Consider the following 18,248-nt stretch of genomic DNA (forward strand, 5'->3'; position numbering starts at 1 on the left):
AGTTCTGCACTCTTAGAAATGAACTTCACCGCATAGCACGCTCCTAGCCAACCATAATCTCGAATGATATCGTTATCTGCCCTGATTTGTTAAAAACGGGAGGCGTGCGCTTTTTTTGTGACAATTATGAACAGCATAAGTGTTACAAAAAGGCGTACGCCTCTCGTTTTCAACAAATCAGGGCAGATAACAATATCATATGAGATGGCGGTTGGCTAGGAGCGTGCTATGCGGTGAAGTTCATTTCTAAGAGTGTAGACTGGAGACATACACCTGTTATGATGCTCGTGCAGTTATGTTAATTATCACAAGAGGGCGTACGCTGCTCGCGTTTCACAGATCAGGAGTGAAAACCGTGTCATTCTCTGCAATGGTTGGCCTTCATCGTGTGATGGGGTGAAGTTCTGTGACGCCGACAGCGGGGAGCTCTTTCAGCACTACACTCTCGCAACAGGACTTTACCGCACAGCACGTTGTCCGCCAACCATTGCCACGAATGGTACAATCTTACGAATGGTACAATGGAAATGATCTTCACCGGATAGCATGCTCCTAGCCAACCATGCATCATCTCGAATGATATCGTAATCTGCCCCGATTTGTTGAAAACATCTGCACCTTAAACATATGCAAAACATCTGGAGGCGTACACCATTCTTGTGACAATTATGAACAGCATAAGTGTCACAGAAAGGCGTACGCCTCCCATTTCCAACAAATCAGGGCAGTTACCGCTTCTGGTTCGAAGAGCGAGGGGGCGTACGCCTTTTTCTATCAATTTCGATATATGATAGTTGCTACGAAAAGGCGTACGCCTCCCTTGCTCTTCGAATCAGAAGCGGTAACCTATCATTCGTGGCATGGGTTAGCGGACAAAGTGCTATGCGGTGAAGTTCTGTTGTGAGAGTGACACCACCATCGTCTGTACGAAGAGTGGACTGAAAGCGCTGTCTCGTGAAACACCCGCCTAAATGGTGTATCCCACAACAACAACAACAACAACAACATAGATGAATGGATGATGATGATGTGGCACACTAGTCAGATTTTTTGCAGCAGTCAGGTTCTGTCATATTTTCAACCTTTCGTAGACAAGTGAAATAAATATTATATTCAACAACAATAAATGATGGACAAGTGATGATGACATGGGATGCTTCCCCAAAAAGCACAACTGCACTTCCACAGAAAACGCTATTTCGTGTGGTGTATTCCTTTTAAAACGCTGTTTCTTTGGGCATTTTGCGAACAGATTTGTTTTAGCACGGTTATTACGCATTTGGGTTGAATCTGCACAGTAAAAAAAAAAAAAAAAAAAAAAAAAAAAAAAAAAAAAAAAAAGATCGGTCGAATATGGGAATATCCCTTCTCCACGCTGAAATGTGTTTTGAGGAATAAGTGCGCGCAAAATTGTGTTTCTGAGCCTGCTAAGCTCGAGTGAAGCCTGAAGTGAAGCGCAAAGGATTCTTCGGTCCTCGTGTTTCTGCATCTAATAAAGCGTTTGCGTTGTAAAAGAGGAAAGTGGAAGCACACAGGAACCGAGTGGCGGGGCATTCATCAATGCCCGGCACAGCGAATCGGCCAAAGGTCTCGATGCGCAATAACTTGCCGCTAAAACATGGCTTTCCGTAAACGGAGAATTGTAAATCTCTCCTGCCGTCGTCCATTCTGATTTACCTTCTTCGATGGTTAACCTTTGTGGTCCAACGGTATGCGCGACTTAAGGAAAGGTTTTCGGCGTCGGTATCCTTTGCGTTAATGACCCTTTACGTATACGTCTCGTGCTGTGCGTTATATTTTTCTTCCCCGAGACAGGAAGGAACTCCTGGACGGAAGCTTGATGCGTTTCCAGTGAAACTGGACGGGTTTATCTACGTAGGGTTCGTGCAGTTTGACCTGTAGTCTTATCGACATCATTTCATCGGCATCTTAGCAGCTGCTCTTCGGTTTTGATTGACCTTGCGACATTTAATACGAGTAGGGCAAGAACTGCGTCACTATTGCGTCGTACGCTATCGCCTTTGCGTACGTAAGGGAAAGCGTTGGTGATTCTGCGCTTGTGCAAAACATAAAGGGAGTTTCGCGCAGTGCGCAGAATAATAATAATAATAATAACAACTTTATTCTACTGGTTTTACGCATTAAAAAAACTGGATGACCTATGCCTTTTGGCATGTGGGCCGTCCTTGCTAGATGACAGATGGTCACTAACACCAGTATTTATGCACTTAGATAGCTTTGCAGAAAGAAAAAAAAAAGGAAAAAAGATACAGAACAAGTAAGGAATAAAAAAGAACCCATTACAGTAATATGTGTACCAAAGAACGGTACAATTAATGAACGACCAGGCTATACCTTGCTCACGCTGATAAGAACTTTCTCCTTGTGGGAGTAGCAGAATTCGTCAGTGACGAATTCAATATCTTCCGGGTTTTTTGCTATAATCAAACTCTCACTCACCTTGCTCACGCAAAGGCGATAGCGTACGACCCAACTCGGGTTTCTAATCGGAAGGCATGCAAAACCAGCCAGCCTGCCTCTTATACTTCACTACCTCATCTTCTTGTCATCATCATCTCAACATCATCTTCAGTTATACAGTCGTGACCATTATGCCCACAGCTGTGGTGTCAACAACGGCATGCTGTTAACATCACCACCACCATCACCACGACCAACCCAGAATAAAGGATAACCGGAAGCGAATGATTTCACGAAAGAGAGTTCAGCGACGATTTCCTCAGTATATACGCTTTAAACGCTGTATGCGCAACAAGATAAGAAAAGATTCACTCATATCCACATAATTATTCGTACACGTGTACGGAATATGGGTGCAGGGCGATAGCAGTAAGAATGCGTGTTGTTCGCGAAAGGAAGCAGTGCCTTTTTGGAACTTTCATTTTAAAATTTTCATCACACGCTGATTCTGAAACAATAATCACGTCACGGGAATGTGACTATATACACTGAAAATACAACTGTTGTGTCTGAACTAGAAATGCAGAAACATCTGAACTCGTGCCGATACGTGAAACAGAATACCAATAAGCACTGATGAAAATATCGGCTAAAAATATTGATATTTGATTAATATCCGCGAGAAGGATGTCGATTCTTGCAAACAGAGGAGGAAGAGGAGGTTGCTGTGAATGAGGACACTGGAAAAAAAAACAGGTCAGCACAAGCCCAAGTGACATTAAGTACTTCTTAGTACTCTTCCTTACTTACCATCGATATTCCATCGAAATGTATCGATATATACAACATGGTGAGAAAAAAATACCGTTACTTTGCCTGTATTTACCGATATCCGATAAGATCTCGATGATTTTTAAAAATTTGGTAACGTCAAGTGGCACACATGCCGATGTTGTACCATCCCTAATCTGAACACATGTTATCGTCCGTACAACGTCCTTCGTCACCTACATAAAGTAAAAAAAGCGTTTCATGCACTGTATACTTCAACGAAACGCTTCTGTACCAAAAACGCCTGAACCTGTTTGTCCGAGACAAGTGTTGCATATCCTCCTGTTGGCCATATGACGTCACATCTAACGTACGGCACCACCCTGCCCTTACGGAACTATTCCCGTCTCCTTTCTGCCAGGGCGGAAAACGCAATAAAACTATCCCATAAAACGTTTTCTCAGACATGCTGCGCAAGTTGACGTGGCTGGTCGGGAGACGACAGCATTATGCCGGGCCATATGGTTGACGTCAAGCGTTCATGTCTTCCTTATTTTCCTGCGGGCCGTGAGAAACCCTTCCCAAAGACGAAGAAAGGGGTAAATATTCTCCCCCTTTTGATTGCTCTGCGGAGTGCTTTCTTCCGCTCGGCAAAAGCCAGGTGCTCGCTCGCCCAAAATCTTGCCTCTTTAACCTTTTTCGTCGTCGGGGCTCTTTTTTTTTTTTTTTTTTCCTCTGATGTCGTTGTGAGACCCAAGGTCGTGTTGGATAACTCCCCGTAACCTCTATGAGTCCTTCGCCGCGTCGGTTATGTAACGCGGCGACCGTGAACTCTTGAGACGCGGGGTTCCTTTCAGGAACTTGGTGGGATTCGAGAAAAAGCATAAACGTATTAGAAGGTTTTGCGTTGGCAATGTTTGCGAATTTTTTCCACATGAATAGCAGTAACGGTGTTGTATTAGTGGATTAGTTTTGTCGTGGTGGGGGCTTGCACTCTAAAAACAGAACTTCACCGCATAGCACGCTGTGCGCCAACAATTGCCACGCCTTTTTGTGGCAATTATCATATATCCAAATTGCCACATAAAGGCGTACGCCCACCACTTGCCTCGAATCAGTAGCGATAACCCTATCATTCGTGACAATGGTTGGTGCACAGGGTGCTTTGCAGTGAAGTTCTGTTTTTAGAGTGTACGCTCGGGAAAAAAAAAAAAAATCACACTCTTAAAAATGAACTTCACCACATAGCACACTCCTAGCCAACTATCATCTCGAATGATATCGTTATCTGTCCCGTTTTCAACAAATCGGGGCAGATAACGATATCATTCAAGATGATAGTTGGCTAGGAGCGTGCTATGCGGTGAAGTTCATGTCTAAGAGTGCAGGAGAAACTTTCGGTGCCACACATGAAATAGCAGGCGTGACCTACACCCTCAGAACAGAGTTTCACGGCATAGCACGTTGTGCACCAACCACTCACACGAATGATAGGGTTATCGCTTTTGATTTTAAGAAACAGAGGGGCGTACGCCTTTTTGTAGCAATTATCATGTATCCAAGTTTCTACAAAAAGTCGTACGGCCCCCTCGCTCTTCGAATCAGTAGCAGTAACCCTATTATCCGTGGCAATGGTTTGCGGACAACGTGCTATGCGGTGAAGTTCTGTTCTGAGAGTTCGGTCGGTTTCGTGGTAGGTTTGACGATTAGTGGTTCAAGGGTCGTTAGGAACGTCGTCCGGTGATAATGTCTGGCGAAGAATGAATTGCGCAATGATAAACATCCAATGAGATTACCATTGCAAAACGCATGACTATATCATTTCCCCTCTTCTTACGCACACATCATCCTACATATTTGTTTACTTTCACGCGTACCTAAGTGATTTTGTGAACCCTCCTCGGCTCGTCGGTTGTAGAGTTCCTAAACCTAACCTAACCTAAAGAACGCTTCAAAATTGGTACTTTATCCAGCATGGGTACGTACATCTTTCAGGTAGGAATCTTACAACCTGCTCTTACTGCATGCGCCGTACCTTGTAAAAAGGGCCCACGGATATCACCTAACACACGGCGAATATGACAAAGTAGCGCGTTACGCAAGGCTGTTCAAAAGAGCGCTGCTTCTCAGAATGTGCTCTTAGCATATCACGCCTTGCTTGCGGGTGCTGGTACACATACCGGTGGAACACCCATCATCATCGCATCCATGCATTTGTTAGCCGGGACACTTTTCGAACTTCGAACGGTCCTCATCCCCTCATCCTTTGCCAACGCGCAATACAGTAGTGCAGTGTACCGCCTCAGCGGCGGTGAATCGCCCACTTTCATCATAATCCAATGTATGTATGTGTGTGTGTGTGTGTGTGTGTGTGTGTGTGTGTGTGTGTGTGTGTGTGTGTGTGTGTGTGTGTGTGTGTTCGAACGGTCTACTGTCCATGCATGTCAAGTGGTCAACCTGGCAACCTGAATGGTCGACATCATCTATGACGGCACCATCTCCTGCAGTTCAGGAACATGACTTTTCCAAGCTTCTTCAGCGCGGACCCGGACCTGTAAGTTTCCGTTATTCCCAGCCTGACTCCACGGCGCTGTTCCAAGAAACAAAAACGGACTCTGTTAGAAGAAGTCTGCTTTCTCACAGACTCGGAGTCCAGCTCTGTCACGTTAAGATATACTCGTATTCGAAGGCTCAAGTTTAAGCGTCACTGTCCACCAAAGGTTCATGTCTGGCGTTCCAAATCGCAGCGCCTTTTCTCCGCTCGAGCAGAAATGTCATTACTATCTATATATATCCAGTCTTGGAAGAGAGACACTATTTCGGCGCTGTGTGATCAAGTCCATGTATATTGCTAACCAACAGTTTTGTTCCCCTACTTTGTACTATTGATTTTAGGGAGGGCATTTCGGTTCATGCAAACGACGTGGGAGAGGAGGCATACAAAGAATGGAGGAGGAGATTTTCGGAGGCTTCTCTCCTCCCACGCGTTTACGTTTGCCATATAGCTCCCATGAGCTGCTGCACCCGTCGAAACACCCTGGGTTTCAACTCCACCTCCCCACCTCCCTATCGCACTCAGGAATCAATATTAGATGCACACAGCGGCTTCACTTTTATTATGTTTTTTTTTTATTCGTTATTTTTGAGGAAGGGTGTTTGAAAGGGTAGAATGCTCATCGTGCGCCTTTCTTTATTTCTACTAGCGGCGGAAAGATTGGATCGCGGGAGCGCCAGCGTCGGGGTTGGTCGATATTCCTCCCTGTGTATTTGACCCATTCCTTGTTCTTCCAATGAGAACACCGCGTTTGCGAGGGAGCTCTACGAGCTAGGGGGGGACAGGGGGAGTAAATAGGGAATCTCCAGATAGGGAAAAAGGGGGTTTCGTAGGAGGATGCAAAAAAAGAAAATGGCGTCGGAGGTTTTAATTTGAAACGCCAGCTCCTATTTTTCTTCTTTTCTCCTTTCCTGCGAAGATGGAAGTTTTGTTGATCCATTCCGAAGGGAAGGGGAATGAGCTCTGTTTTTGGTGATGAAGATGACGTAATGTGGATTAGTTTTGGGGAGCGCTCGCGACGTGGTTGCCGCTTTTGCGGTTCTATATTACAAGCATATACACAATGTTTGAGCGCGCGTGCTGTCTGTTGTTTCTGCTCCGTTCCGTGTTTGTTTTTTCTTTCTTGCTTTCTTTTATGTAATGGAGAGGGTGATTTGTGTGCATAGCGACGTACTTTGTAAGATCTTGCTTGTAAAGCTGCATTTTATTGACAATGCTTGCCTGCCTCGGTCGTTAAGCATAGCACTTACGAACAACAACCTCCGTCGCGACGACGTCGGACTGCTGCTCTACAGTTGCCTTCCTGAAGGAAACCCGGCTCATGTAGAGAACTCCTTTATTGGGTACTATCCGACTTAAACAGGAAAAACATAATTTGTGGTTTCTTTTGCTTCTTCTTCTTTCTGCGTTTTAGTCTAGATGCTGCCCGCTTTCAGCGTGCCAGCCACGGCGAGCACAATTCTGCACATCTTCACTACCACCACCATAGCACTGTCGCGTTGACGACAAGGCAGAATAAGTGGTGTCTTTTCGACACGCATCTTAAACGTTTAGTGAAACGTCGACATTAAAAAAAATATTATATTAAAGCAGCGCGTTTTGACATCCTTCTAAGATTCCCATTAGTTTCCGTCGGCAAGGGACCAATGCATATGCATGAGTTCTGGCGAATTGGTAATGTCCTCCACGTCCCCATATACCTATATCCCTGTTCAACCACACCAACCAAAACTGTGCACAAACGCGCCTCTTTCTTAACTATACCCTGCGCTTGTTAGCGGATATTTGCGAAATACGCGCAGAATTCGGACAAAATATAGTAGCTTGTCGTTGTTCACAATAACGCTTCCGAAAGCGTGTTCAGCCGATCACGCTCTTTCCTTTGAAGTGGACAACATCGCATCGTCGGACTTAGTTTGGACAGCTTCCCTGGTCGTGTAATTTTCGTAGACTGCGTCCCATCTACTCAAACTGTACCTAATATGAACAACTATGCGCTATACGGACCAAATAGGCATCGGTTACAAGTGTCCACATAGCGGATCGGTTGGAGGTCGCGGAAGAATCAAGTGCGCCAAAATTCTCACTGGGCGTCAACAGTATACTATTAAAAACGAACTTCACCGCATAGCACGCTCCTATGGCCAACCATTATCTCGAATGATACCGTTATCTGCCCCGATTTGTTGAAAACAGGGGGCGTACGCCCTTTTTGTGACTATTATGAACAGCATAAGTGTCACAAAAAAGGTGTACGCCTCCCGTTTTCAACAAATCGGGGCAGATAACGATATCATTCGAGATGATGGTTGGACATAGGAGCGTGCTATGTGGTGAAGTTCGTTTTTAAGAGTGTAGGTTATTGGCGTTCACGGCCGGGTTCGGTCCTGTATCTTTGAATTAAATTATTAAATTAAGGTAAATTATTTGTGCCAAGCAGAAATGAGTCGGTTTCGAATAACGTGAGATTAGCGCCGCCAATAATGTGCAGATTGAAACGTGCTGAAGGCCAACCATGGCGCGGAATATCACTTCCGATTTATAGAAAGCGCGGGCATTACCCCTTTTTGTGAACGTAACGGCGTAAGTGTCACAAAATGGCTTATGCACCTCTCATTTTCAACAAATCGCGAGAGAAGACCGGAGTAAAACGAACTTCACCCCGAATAAGGAGCTCATATGGAAAACCATCATCCCGAATGACATCGTCTTTGTGTGCCACCGATTTGTTGAAAACGAGAGGTGTACGCCTCTTTGTGTCAGTTACGCTGAGTGTCACGAAAAGGAGTACGCACCGCAGTTTCGAAAAATCAGGAGTGATAGCGGTATTATACTGTGTAATGGGGTGGGCTCCCTCCAGCGTTCTTATGTTTAGAGCGTGCTTGGCTGCACTCTTAAAAATGAACTTCACCACATAGCACGCTCCTAGCCAACCATCATCCCGAGTGACATCATTCTCTCCCCTGATTTGTTGGGAGCGGGAGGTGTACGCCTTTTTCTGACACTTATGCAGAAATGTTAATTGTCACAAAAATGCGTACGCCCCACGCTTTCCACAAATCAAGAGCGACAGAGGTACACTCTAAAAACAGAACTTCACCGCATAGCACGCTGTGCGCCAACCACTGCGAAGAATGATAAAATTATCGCGTCTGATTCGAAGAGAGAGGTAGGCGTACGCCTATATCATATATCCAAATTGCCACAAAAAGGCGTACGCCCCCTCTCCCTTCGAATCAGAAGCGATAATCCTATCATTCTTCGCAGTGGTTGGTGCACAGCGTGCTATGCGGTGAAGTTCTATTTTTAGAGTGTATCACACTCTTAGAAATGAACTTCGCCGCATAGCACGCTCCTAGCCAACCATCATCTTGAATGATACCGTTATCAGCACTGATTTGTTTAAAACGGGAGGCGTACGCCTTTTTTTTTTGTGACACTTATGCTGTTCATACTTGTCACACACACACACACAAAAAAAAAAGGTGTACACCTCCCGCTTTCAACAAATCAGGGAAGATAACGATATCATTTGAGATGACGGTTGTCTAGGAGCGTGCTATGCGGTCAAGTTCATTTTTAAGCGTGAACTCTATACAGTGGCTGGCCTTCGACGTCGTGAAGCTGCAATGTTGTGAAGCTTTGTTTTAATGCTATGCGGTGAAGTTCTGTTTTAAGAGTACAGTACATGCTCATATTCCCCCTTATATACTTTCCTCGTGTCAATCTCGCAGATGGCTCTCTCCTAATTAGAGAGACAGGTGTGTCTTACCTGTTTCTGATGTCTGGTATTGTCGTTAGAGCACTCTGTTAGCGGCCATCATCATCACCTTTGTAATCTGTACGAAATGGTTGCTCCTGCCAGGAGCACAGCAGCTCCCACATGAAGGAACGCTTTCGGAGCGCGCCGAAAATCTTCCTTTCTTAACGATCTCTGGCTGCCTGTTGCGCCACAGGAGGTTCTGGTTTATAACCGGGCATGTCAAGTGCAGGCAAGCAAACTCCGTAAACGCACTCCATTTTCGCATCGAAATTCGCGTCATGTTTGTGCAGAACGGAGGCTTTGCCTTAATGCGCGAGAGCGTATCTCCGATAAGGGTCTATTAAAAGAATATGTTCACGGACCGAGTAAGTCTACAACCAGGGGCCTGCATTCGATGGTTCTTTCGATGTGCGCCAGAAGAAAGTGTGTATATGCGACTGAGAGGAGCTCCCGCAATATTGTTTTGTTTTCTGTGCCACTTCAGAGAGTGGCCTTGTGTCCACGCGCGCGACATCCCCACGGAATATTCTTCTGGAAGAAATAAAAAAAAAACTGCTCGTGAGGCAGAAGTTTCGCCGCATTTGATGTTGGGCATTCACGCGGCGCTGGAATAACGGAACTATATAGCGTACCGCACACTTAGCAGACGACACCATTTGTTCTATCGTCTGCTACGGAGTACAGGCCGCAGCCATGGTTAGGAGAGCGCGAAAAAACATGGCATTGAGCACTCGCCCTCACGTAGTCGCGTTTCACGCATCTTCCGTCGGAGTATTCTGGGGAGTATCGGTGAATACACGGTGTCAGTACATTCCAAAGACAACAACTTCGAGCACAGCGCGCCCTGCGACCTCCACTATACGCTGAATGATACAGACATCAATCAGAGGGGCATGCGGAGCGGCCTGTGATTGGTCTCCTCAAAACGATTTCGCCGCTGGAGACCGTTTGAGGAGACCAATGGTAGGCCGCTCCGTAAATCAGGGACAACGCAACCGATGGATCCTCTTCCTTTTGACCACCATCCCGAATGACATCGGCCTGTCTCCTGATTTGTTGAAAACGGGACGCGTACACGTTTTTGTAACACTTATGCAGTTACGTTAAATGGGGGGTGGGGGTGGGGGGAACGCCCGGCGCTTTCCACAAATGAAGAGTGATAGCGGTATCACTTTGTGCAATGATTGACCTTCAGCAGGCTATGTGGTCGTGCTAGACAAATGATAGGGTTGTCGCTTCTGATTCGAACGGAGAGTGGACGTGCGATTTTTTTTCGTCAATTACCATATATTCATATTGCCACAAAAAGGCGTGCGTCCCAAACTATCTCTCTCTTTCTTTCTTTGAATCAGGAGCAATAACCCTATCACTCGTGGCAATGGTTGGCTCACAGTGTGCCATGCGGTGGAGTTCTGATTTGAGGGCTTACGATCTGCGCTCTTATAGAACGGAAGTTTACCACATAACAAGGCCAACCATATTGCACAAAATAATACCGATATCATTCCTGGTCTGCCGAAAACGCGGGGGTACGTCTTTTTATGACAGTTCACATACACTCTGAAAAGAGTACTTCACCACATAGCACGGTGAAGGCCAACCACTGCACAGAATGATACCTTTATCACTCCGGATGCATGGAGAGCGCGGGGTGTACGCCTTTTTTGGAACTGCACGATAGTTCCAAAAAGGCGTACGACTCCCGTTTTTAACCAAAAAGGGGGCAGAACGATGTCACTCGCGATGGTGATTGGCTAAGAGCGTGCTATGTGGTGAAGTTCTGTTTTTTAGACGGTGAGTCCATTCACCACCACCACCACCACCTCTGTTTTTAGAGTGTAGCTGCAAAAGTGCCCCCCAATCCCCGCAAAAAGAAAAAAAAGTGTATGTCTCCTGATTTCGAAACATCTGCAAATGGCCCTGTTTCTTTGAAGCTACTGACATAACATTGCTGGGCCTGGATTTGATAACTTCCTTTATCATTCCGTCTTCGTGGAGTTCTTCCCGTTTGCTAAAACTCCCGATCGTCACGCGCATCGTTTGTCGTCTGGAACACGAACATGCACTCACAAAATAAATTTGCACCGCGAAACTTCATTTGAGGTAGATTTGCTGTATGGTATTTAGATAGTGTACCTTTGAGTTGTTTTGTCCGCCCCTCCACCGCTATATCCTTGAAGCCAGTAGAGACCCAAGTGACCCCTTAATACGACCGACCGACGAGAGTATACCGAGATTTGTACCCATCAGCATGCGATATGCATCGTCCTCACATTCTTTCCAAATTAGACGTTACACAAACTGGTCCGTCTCGGCCACACAAAGAAGCCGGAAAGGGGACTGTATTTGAATTACTCCTGCCGCTCTGGCACCAGTGGGAAATTCCAGCGCTGAACCTTGTATACAGCAGGCACCTTATAAACAAAAGGACCACTTTTAGGGACGCCATGAGAAAAGAAAACTTTCGCCAGCATTGAGAAATGACTTCCAAAGACGAATGGCCATATAGCGGGTTGCTCGGCTGAGTCTTTTACAATAAACAGGTTTTAATTGTGCGCTAGGGTGCGCAACGAACGCTGGGAAGAAGTATAGGGGTGTCGGATAGGTGTACTGTTCTCACTCCGATGTTTGCGGTTGTTAAAGGGTGGCGTGTTATTGTATAAGGAACGTTGTATTAATGCCTCCTGAGGATGTCCAGTCGGTGTTGTCGGTTCAGGATTCAAGGCGTTGTCGTTGCTGAATGCGTGTGAGCTCTGTTATGCTCGTGGAACAAGAATTCAAACAGTCATTTCGTTAAAGTCGTTACGCATAGCTCTCACCCATGTTTCCGATACACCCGTTCTTTTCGATCGGTGAATATCGGTTTAAGTGGTCGTCCTTTTGGTTGAACGTTACGGTTGATTTCCCACTTTGAAAAACGGTTTGAACGAGTGTGCATGTGAACAGTGTGCGAGCCTTTGATCGGTTGGTTGATTGATCGTGCTGTTTTGATTGCCGAGGTTTGATTCTTGTCATCTCATCTCGCAGTCTCCACGTATAGACAGCGGCTATCCTTTGTTTGGCTTGGCCATGTACAATAACGTCGTCAACGAATAAAATATAAACTCAATAAAAAAAACACACCAAAGATTGATCAAAGGAAGTGTGTTATGAGCAACGTAAAACGTGAGTACAAGTTACTTCCAAAAAGTATTTAAATCACTTTAAAGCGTATTTGTAAGATACTAGGTTGCTTGTAGTTAATTTAGGATGGATTAACTTGAGTACAGGGTATCTCATCCAGGTACAGGACTTGTTATGGCTTTTCCTCCCTTCCACACTTACAAGATAACTTCATCGCGTGGCATGCTCCTATAGCCAACCATCATCGCAAACGGGAAGCGCACGCCTGTTTATGACACTTATTAAGTTTGCTTAATTGTCACAAAAAGCCCCATTCTGTGGAAGTGTTGGCCTTCAGCGTACCCACGGGCGGGGGGGGGGGGAGGGGATATATTTATTAGAACAGAGAAAAAAAAGGAGGAAAGGTGAGCCAAACGGTATGTAGTGGTGGTGCTGGTGCTGGTGAAAGGGTTCAGCGTTGTCTGCCTCACAGGAACCTGGCCTCACGGGATTCGAACCCGGGTACCTCCCAGTCTCGACCAAACGGTATGTCGGCTTGCTATACCCAGGTGAAACGTAGGCAGCGGAATTCCGGCCACTCGGTCACAGGTGCTGGTGCAAACCATTGAACCTATATAAGAATTCTGTATACAAGATTGGAACCGTGATAACATTACGTATTACCTCAGAATTACACTCATTAACCGTTAACATAATTTATTTTGCCTCATCGAGTTTATATATATACCGTTGGCTATACTGTTTCTGAAGAAAAAGAGTTACATATTCTGCCCATATATACGTCGTTTAGAGACGGGCATCGTCACTGTTTTCCATCTTTCGACATGCCGTGGAAGCCGAAAAAAAAAAGTCACATGCTTGTGACAGTTAACCTCTTTCCTCCGTTGTCGTGGGGTCAAAGTCCTGACATGGGCTCTTCTCGTCTTGCGAAATAAAATACCCTCATACACACACACACACACACACACAAGGAATATGTATATATATAAAAATATACGCAGGGTAAATCTTGCTGGCATATATAGAAGGGAGCAAAGAGTGAGAAATCCACCCACTCTTCTCTCTCTCTCTCTCTGGTGTTGTATAAGGCACGGAAGTTCCCAGTCACGAAAATGAAAAATTGCAGCTGCTTTAACTCACCAGGCGCTCCGCGAGAAAGAAGGAAGACCAAAAACCTTTAAAAAACACGATAAAACAAAAGAAATAATGACCGGGACGAGAAAAGAAATGTGATATAAGAAAAGGAAGCCTGCGCGGATACGAGGGAGTAAAAAAGAAAAAAAAGAGTAGAAGTCAGCCGCGAGTGGAAAGATATGTGTACAACATATAAGAAACCGTGAGAGAAATGGCGAGGGAAAAAGACGAAGGGCGAAAAAAAAAAGCCTGGTTGCTATATGAAATCCTCGTGCCAAGCAGGGTTTCAGATTCTGGCGTTTCAGCCGCAGTTTTGCTTGCATGTACTTTGTAGGACGGCTTGTGGTTTTAATGGTCTTCATGTCACCTTCGTGTCGTAGAATAAATGCGCGGCTGCAGAGACACGATAGAAATGTGGGGTTTTTCAGTCCTGTTTCCAACTGGAAAGCCCAAATGTCCTGCGGTATCGATATTGTTGAACATAAATGTAATATGCTTATCGTTGACAACGTATCTATGGGCTTGGAGAAGACAAATGGGGCTTGTTTTGTGCGTTTGTCTTTCCCCATGCTCAGGGATATATTGCCAATATCGATACTGTGTTCCTGCGAGACTGAATTGATTGATTGATTGAAAGAAAGAAAAAAATGGGGATTGTAGCCCTCATCACGAGGGCCGGCTACCCCAGATCACCTAAGGAAAGGAATTCCAGACACGTCCACCATCACCCACTGGAGACTGAATTAGCGACTTGTGTCAGTTAGTGACACTGTGTTCCTGGACCGCATCGTATTGAACGCTCAGTGATAGAACCATAGCTCGCTGTCATTGACCTGCACGAAAGCAATGAGAGCACCTCTTCAAATACTTTCTCTCTAATATGATGGCGCAAGAATACACAAACTTCGCGAAACAGTTGGCGCGAATTCTTTTCAAAAATGATATCATTCCATCTCGCTCTCAGCTCAATTAAAAGCCTTTGTAGCCGGAAGATGTGCATATTTTTAGCAGTTGTACATTTTACGCTTTTACATTTTAGGCTTGTCATTTTTGCCATCTGGGTTTCTGGATTCCGAGCGCGCGGTGTCGATAACGATGATGCTCTCGGCAACTATTAGAATTGGTCCTTTTGCAAAGCACTTATTAGTATGCTGGATCTGACTTATACATTGTGTGGTGTACGAGGCCAGGTGTCTTTCAATTAACATTTCAGTATGACGAAATCTGTCGGTATGCTCCATAACAGGAAAATTACAGGAAAATGTATTTACTTCACAAAACATCCCTTGGACCTAGTTAGGCTGTTATGACTACATATACTACAATATAATACAAGTATAATTAGTGCAGTACAAATATGTGTAAAGACAGTCATGTTGGCAACCATCTACACATGAAATACGAGAAGAAAAGTACGTCCAGGGTTTAGTGAAATGTACCCGTAATGGTTGTATAATGTTGCCTTGACGATCACCGCAGCGTAGAAGTATACGGTATAAATGAATCATCTTTCTACAATATACACGGTAAATCACAGTTCGAAGATGTCCACCTCTCCCCTGCTCGTGCACGTATACGGCACAATGCCTTGCAGTCAGAGGCTGGGATCTCAATTTAGCTCTTTCAACACAGTCGCATAGTGAAAGTGTCCCTATTTTCAAAACGCACAACTTCGTGCTCTGGCTGCTTTCCCGACTGAAACATCGTGGCATATAGCGGAGAATATAATTCAGCGAGTGCACTTTGCGGGGTTCGTGACTTCATGCGCGTATAGTTGCACACACAATGGTTTCCATTGTAGTTGGGCGGCTTCGGGAGAAAGTTGGCGAATTGTTCGCGAAAAAGGGGGCTCCGTGAGGAAAGAGACACACGGAGATGAGCGCGCGCGGAGAAACAAAAGAGCGTCTTGTATCCGTTTGGGGAGAACGCTCTTTCGACTCGGAGTGCAACAAACTTGCGTCTCAAATATGTATGTTCTTCCGCGGCTATATGCCGCGTAACCTCCGTCATACCTGGGTAGTAATGTCATTACTATAATGAAATTACAGTAATGAATTACTTTTTCTGGTAATTTGTACTGTAATGCATTACTTTGACATTACGTAATTTGTAATGTAATTTAATTACATTTGGGCAGTAATTTTAATGACATTACTCATTACTTTTGACAAAAGAATCGAGTGTTCAGTTTAACAGTTTGTGGCATGGGATAGTCATTGTTTGCGGGCCCCATCCTCCGGACAGTCTTCCCGTTGCCGTGATACATTGTGTCATCTTCGTCTCTACAGTGTGGAACGATGACTCATACGCGGCACCCTGACATGTAGAAGAGACAAATAGAAGAGTGATTAAGCTCGCGGTAATGACTTAGTAATGTCATTACTTTTTCGTAGTAATTGTAATGTAATTTCATTACATTTCATTGCAGTAATGAGTAATGTAATTTAATTAAATTCTAACTGGAGTAATGCGAAATGTAATTTAATTACATTTTAGAAGTAATTTACCCAGGTATGACCTCCGTGAGCATTTTCGTCGGTCGTCATAAAAGGATTGTCGGGCTATGTCACACCCACTCTCGCCTGATTTTGTAAGAGAGGGAGGGTGTGCGAAGAAGAGGTCTCTAAAATGTGACGGACGTGTGCTTGGAGGTGGGCTAAAAGAGCATGCGCGTGCAGTGACGCGTCACTTGCTAAAGGTTCCTTCTCTGCCGTGGGTTGTTTTAAGAAATAGACGCACGTCTTTTTGTGACAATTATGCAGTTGTGTTAATTGTAACAAAAGGGCAGTTCGACAGCTGTAGGATGCGTACGAAGACGGTTTTCGAGCACTTGTGATACAATCTTGTTTCGGAAGATGGCCTCATCAATCATCATTTAATTGTTTTTGTTGTTTCGCAATGGTTGTAACGACGGACGGACGTCGCTTTTTTACAGTTATGTTACAATAAGTTACAATATGTTACAGTGTAGTTTACAGTTAGAATAACAAGCGCAAACGGCATCGCGTGCAAGTTAGTAAATTGACATGGTGTCAGTGATATCTGTAGCGACACTACATATGATTGCACGCAACCGTGCGGAGAAAAAAAATAAAAAAAAGGAAAGTTAACATCGCCGTAAATGTTACTTACTGTCGAACGGTCGAAAACAACTAAAACACAAGGCCGCTGCGACACGAAGGACATTTTGTCAATGAGTTTCGCAAGTGCAAGAATTGTCATTTGTGAGACCATGCCAACACAACCTTGAGTGGCTCCGCGGCGATTATCTGTGCTTCGAATAGCGTGCGAACGCGTGTTTGTCGCTTTCAATAACGTAGGGAGTGCTACGCATTTACCGAGCGTTTCTCCCAATTAATACTTTCGCCCAATTAATAATATTTCTGTTCCAATTCAGTCGATCTGGGTAGACGGCGATGTAACTGAACCAGAAAAGAGCATAACACCAGGTATGTATAGGCCTAAGAAACAATCGAAACAACGGAAATACACAGGCACTAATGCTAAGCAAACAGTCGAAATGTGCCGCCATAGCGAACTGCTCTTCTGAAAATGAGTGTTCTTATGAACATTAATGATTCATGTAATATTATATAATATAGTAATGCATAATCTAATTTACACATAATACTATCATGAGGCTGGACCATCGATGTCATCCCTATACCGTCACCTGTACAGTTTTTCGACGGCTCGCTCTTGCGTGCCGTTGGACTGCTCAGACCATGCTGTCTCTGTCACCCCCTAGTTTGCGCTCAGCAATATGAATAATAATCACTAATTAATGTAGTATAGAAGAAACTAGTAACGGTTAGAAACATCAAAATATTTATTTGAACGATACTTGTATCGTGCATTTTTTGGTGTGTAACTTTTTCAATGCTGTTTCTAACCGTCAGTTACTAGTTCCTTCTAATTCACCATCCGGTCGCTCGACATTGTTTTTGTTCTTGTTGCAACTTAATATAGTATACATAATATGGTAACTTTTAACATTTTTGCAACATTTTGTCTTTTTTTTTTGCAAAATAAATACGCTTTGGAAACGAAGTTTAAAAAGTTTTAACGAAGTATACGTTTTGGAAACCCCGAAATGAAGTGGGTGCTGCATTTTGAATCTCCCTGTATATACCTGAATGCGGCTCAATTTTTGGGAACACCAAGCAAATTCAGGTTATGTGTCGTCCTCCACGGCGTATGCTTTTCAGGAAAGGGGGAAGCTAAATGAAGCGAAGGCGATGTGAACGTTGCCAAGATCTGCTTCAGTAATCTTCACACAAACGTTCCTCTATTTAGATCTCGCTCAAAACTTCCACTGCGTTGTATTTTTTCTGGTTCCCCGCCTTGCACACATATATTTCGAGGCAGCTTCGCTTGTTGTGTCTCATCAAGCGGCGCCTCCGCGGGCAAGTGTGTGCAACATTTTGTCAGGTACACCGGATGCCGTTGGACGTGTATAAATATGGTACTTGGCAAGGCAGC

The 18,248-nt window shown here is 44.6% G+C and overlaps 1 protein-coding gene and 1 long non-coding RNA gene across 2 annotated transcripts in view; both read left to right on the forward strand.

The window, feature by feature from the left end:
* Positions 1-18,248, forward strand: part of LOC135371073 (zinc finger protein castor homolog 1-like) — a 278,514-nt gene that overhangs the window by 47,755 nt on the left and 212,511 nt on the right. The gene's annotated exons all lie outside the window — the stretch shown is intronic.
* LOC135371169 (uncharacterized) lies at positions 3,174-5,740 on the forward strand. Its single transcript, XR_010415528.1, has 3 exons — positions 3,174-3,271; positions 3,657-3,791; positions 5,642-5,740. It is a non-coding gene; the product is annotated as an uncharacterized LOC135371169 (long non-coding RNA).

This window comes from Ornithodoros turicata, chromosome 10 (genome assembly GCF_037126465.1).
Source record: "Ornithodoros turicata isolate Travis chromosome 10, ASM3712646v1, whole genome shotgun sequence".
Classification (NCBI taxonomy): domain Eukaryota; kingdom Metazoa; phylum Arthropoda; class Arachnida; order Ixodida; family Argasidae; genus Ornithodoros; species Ornithodoros turicata.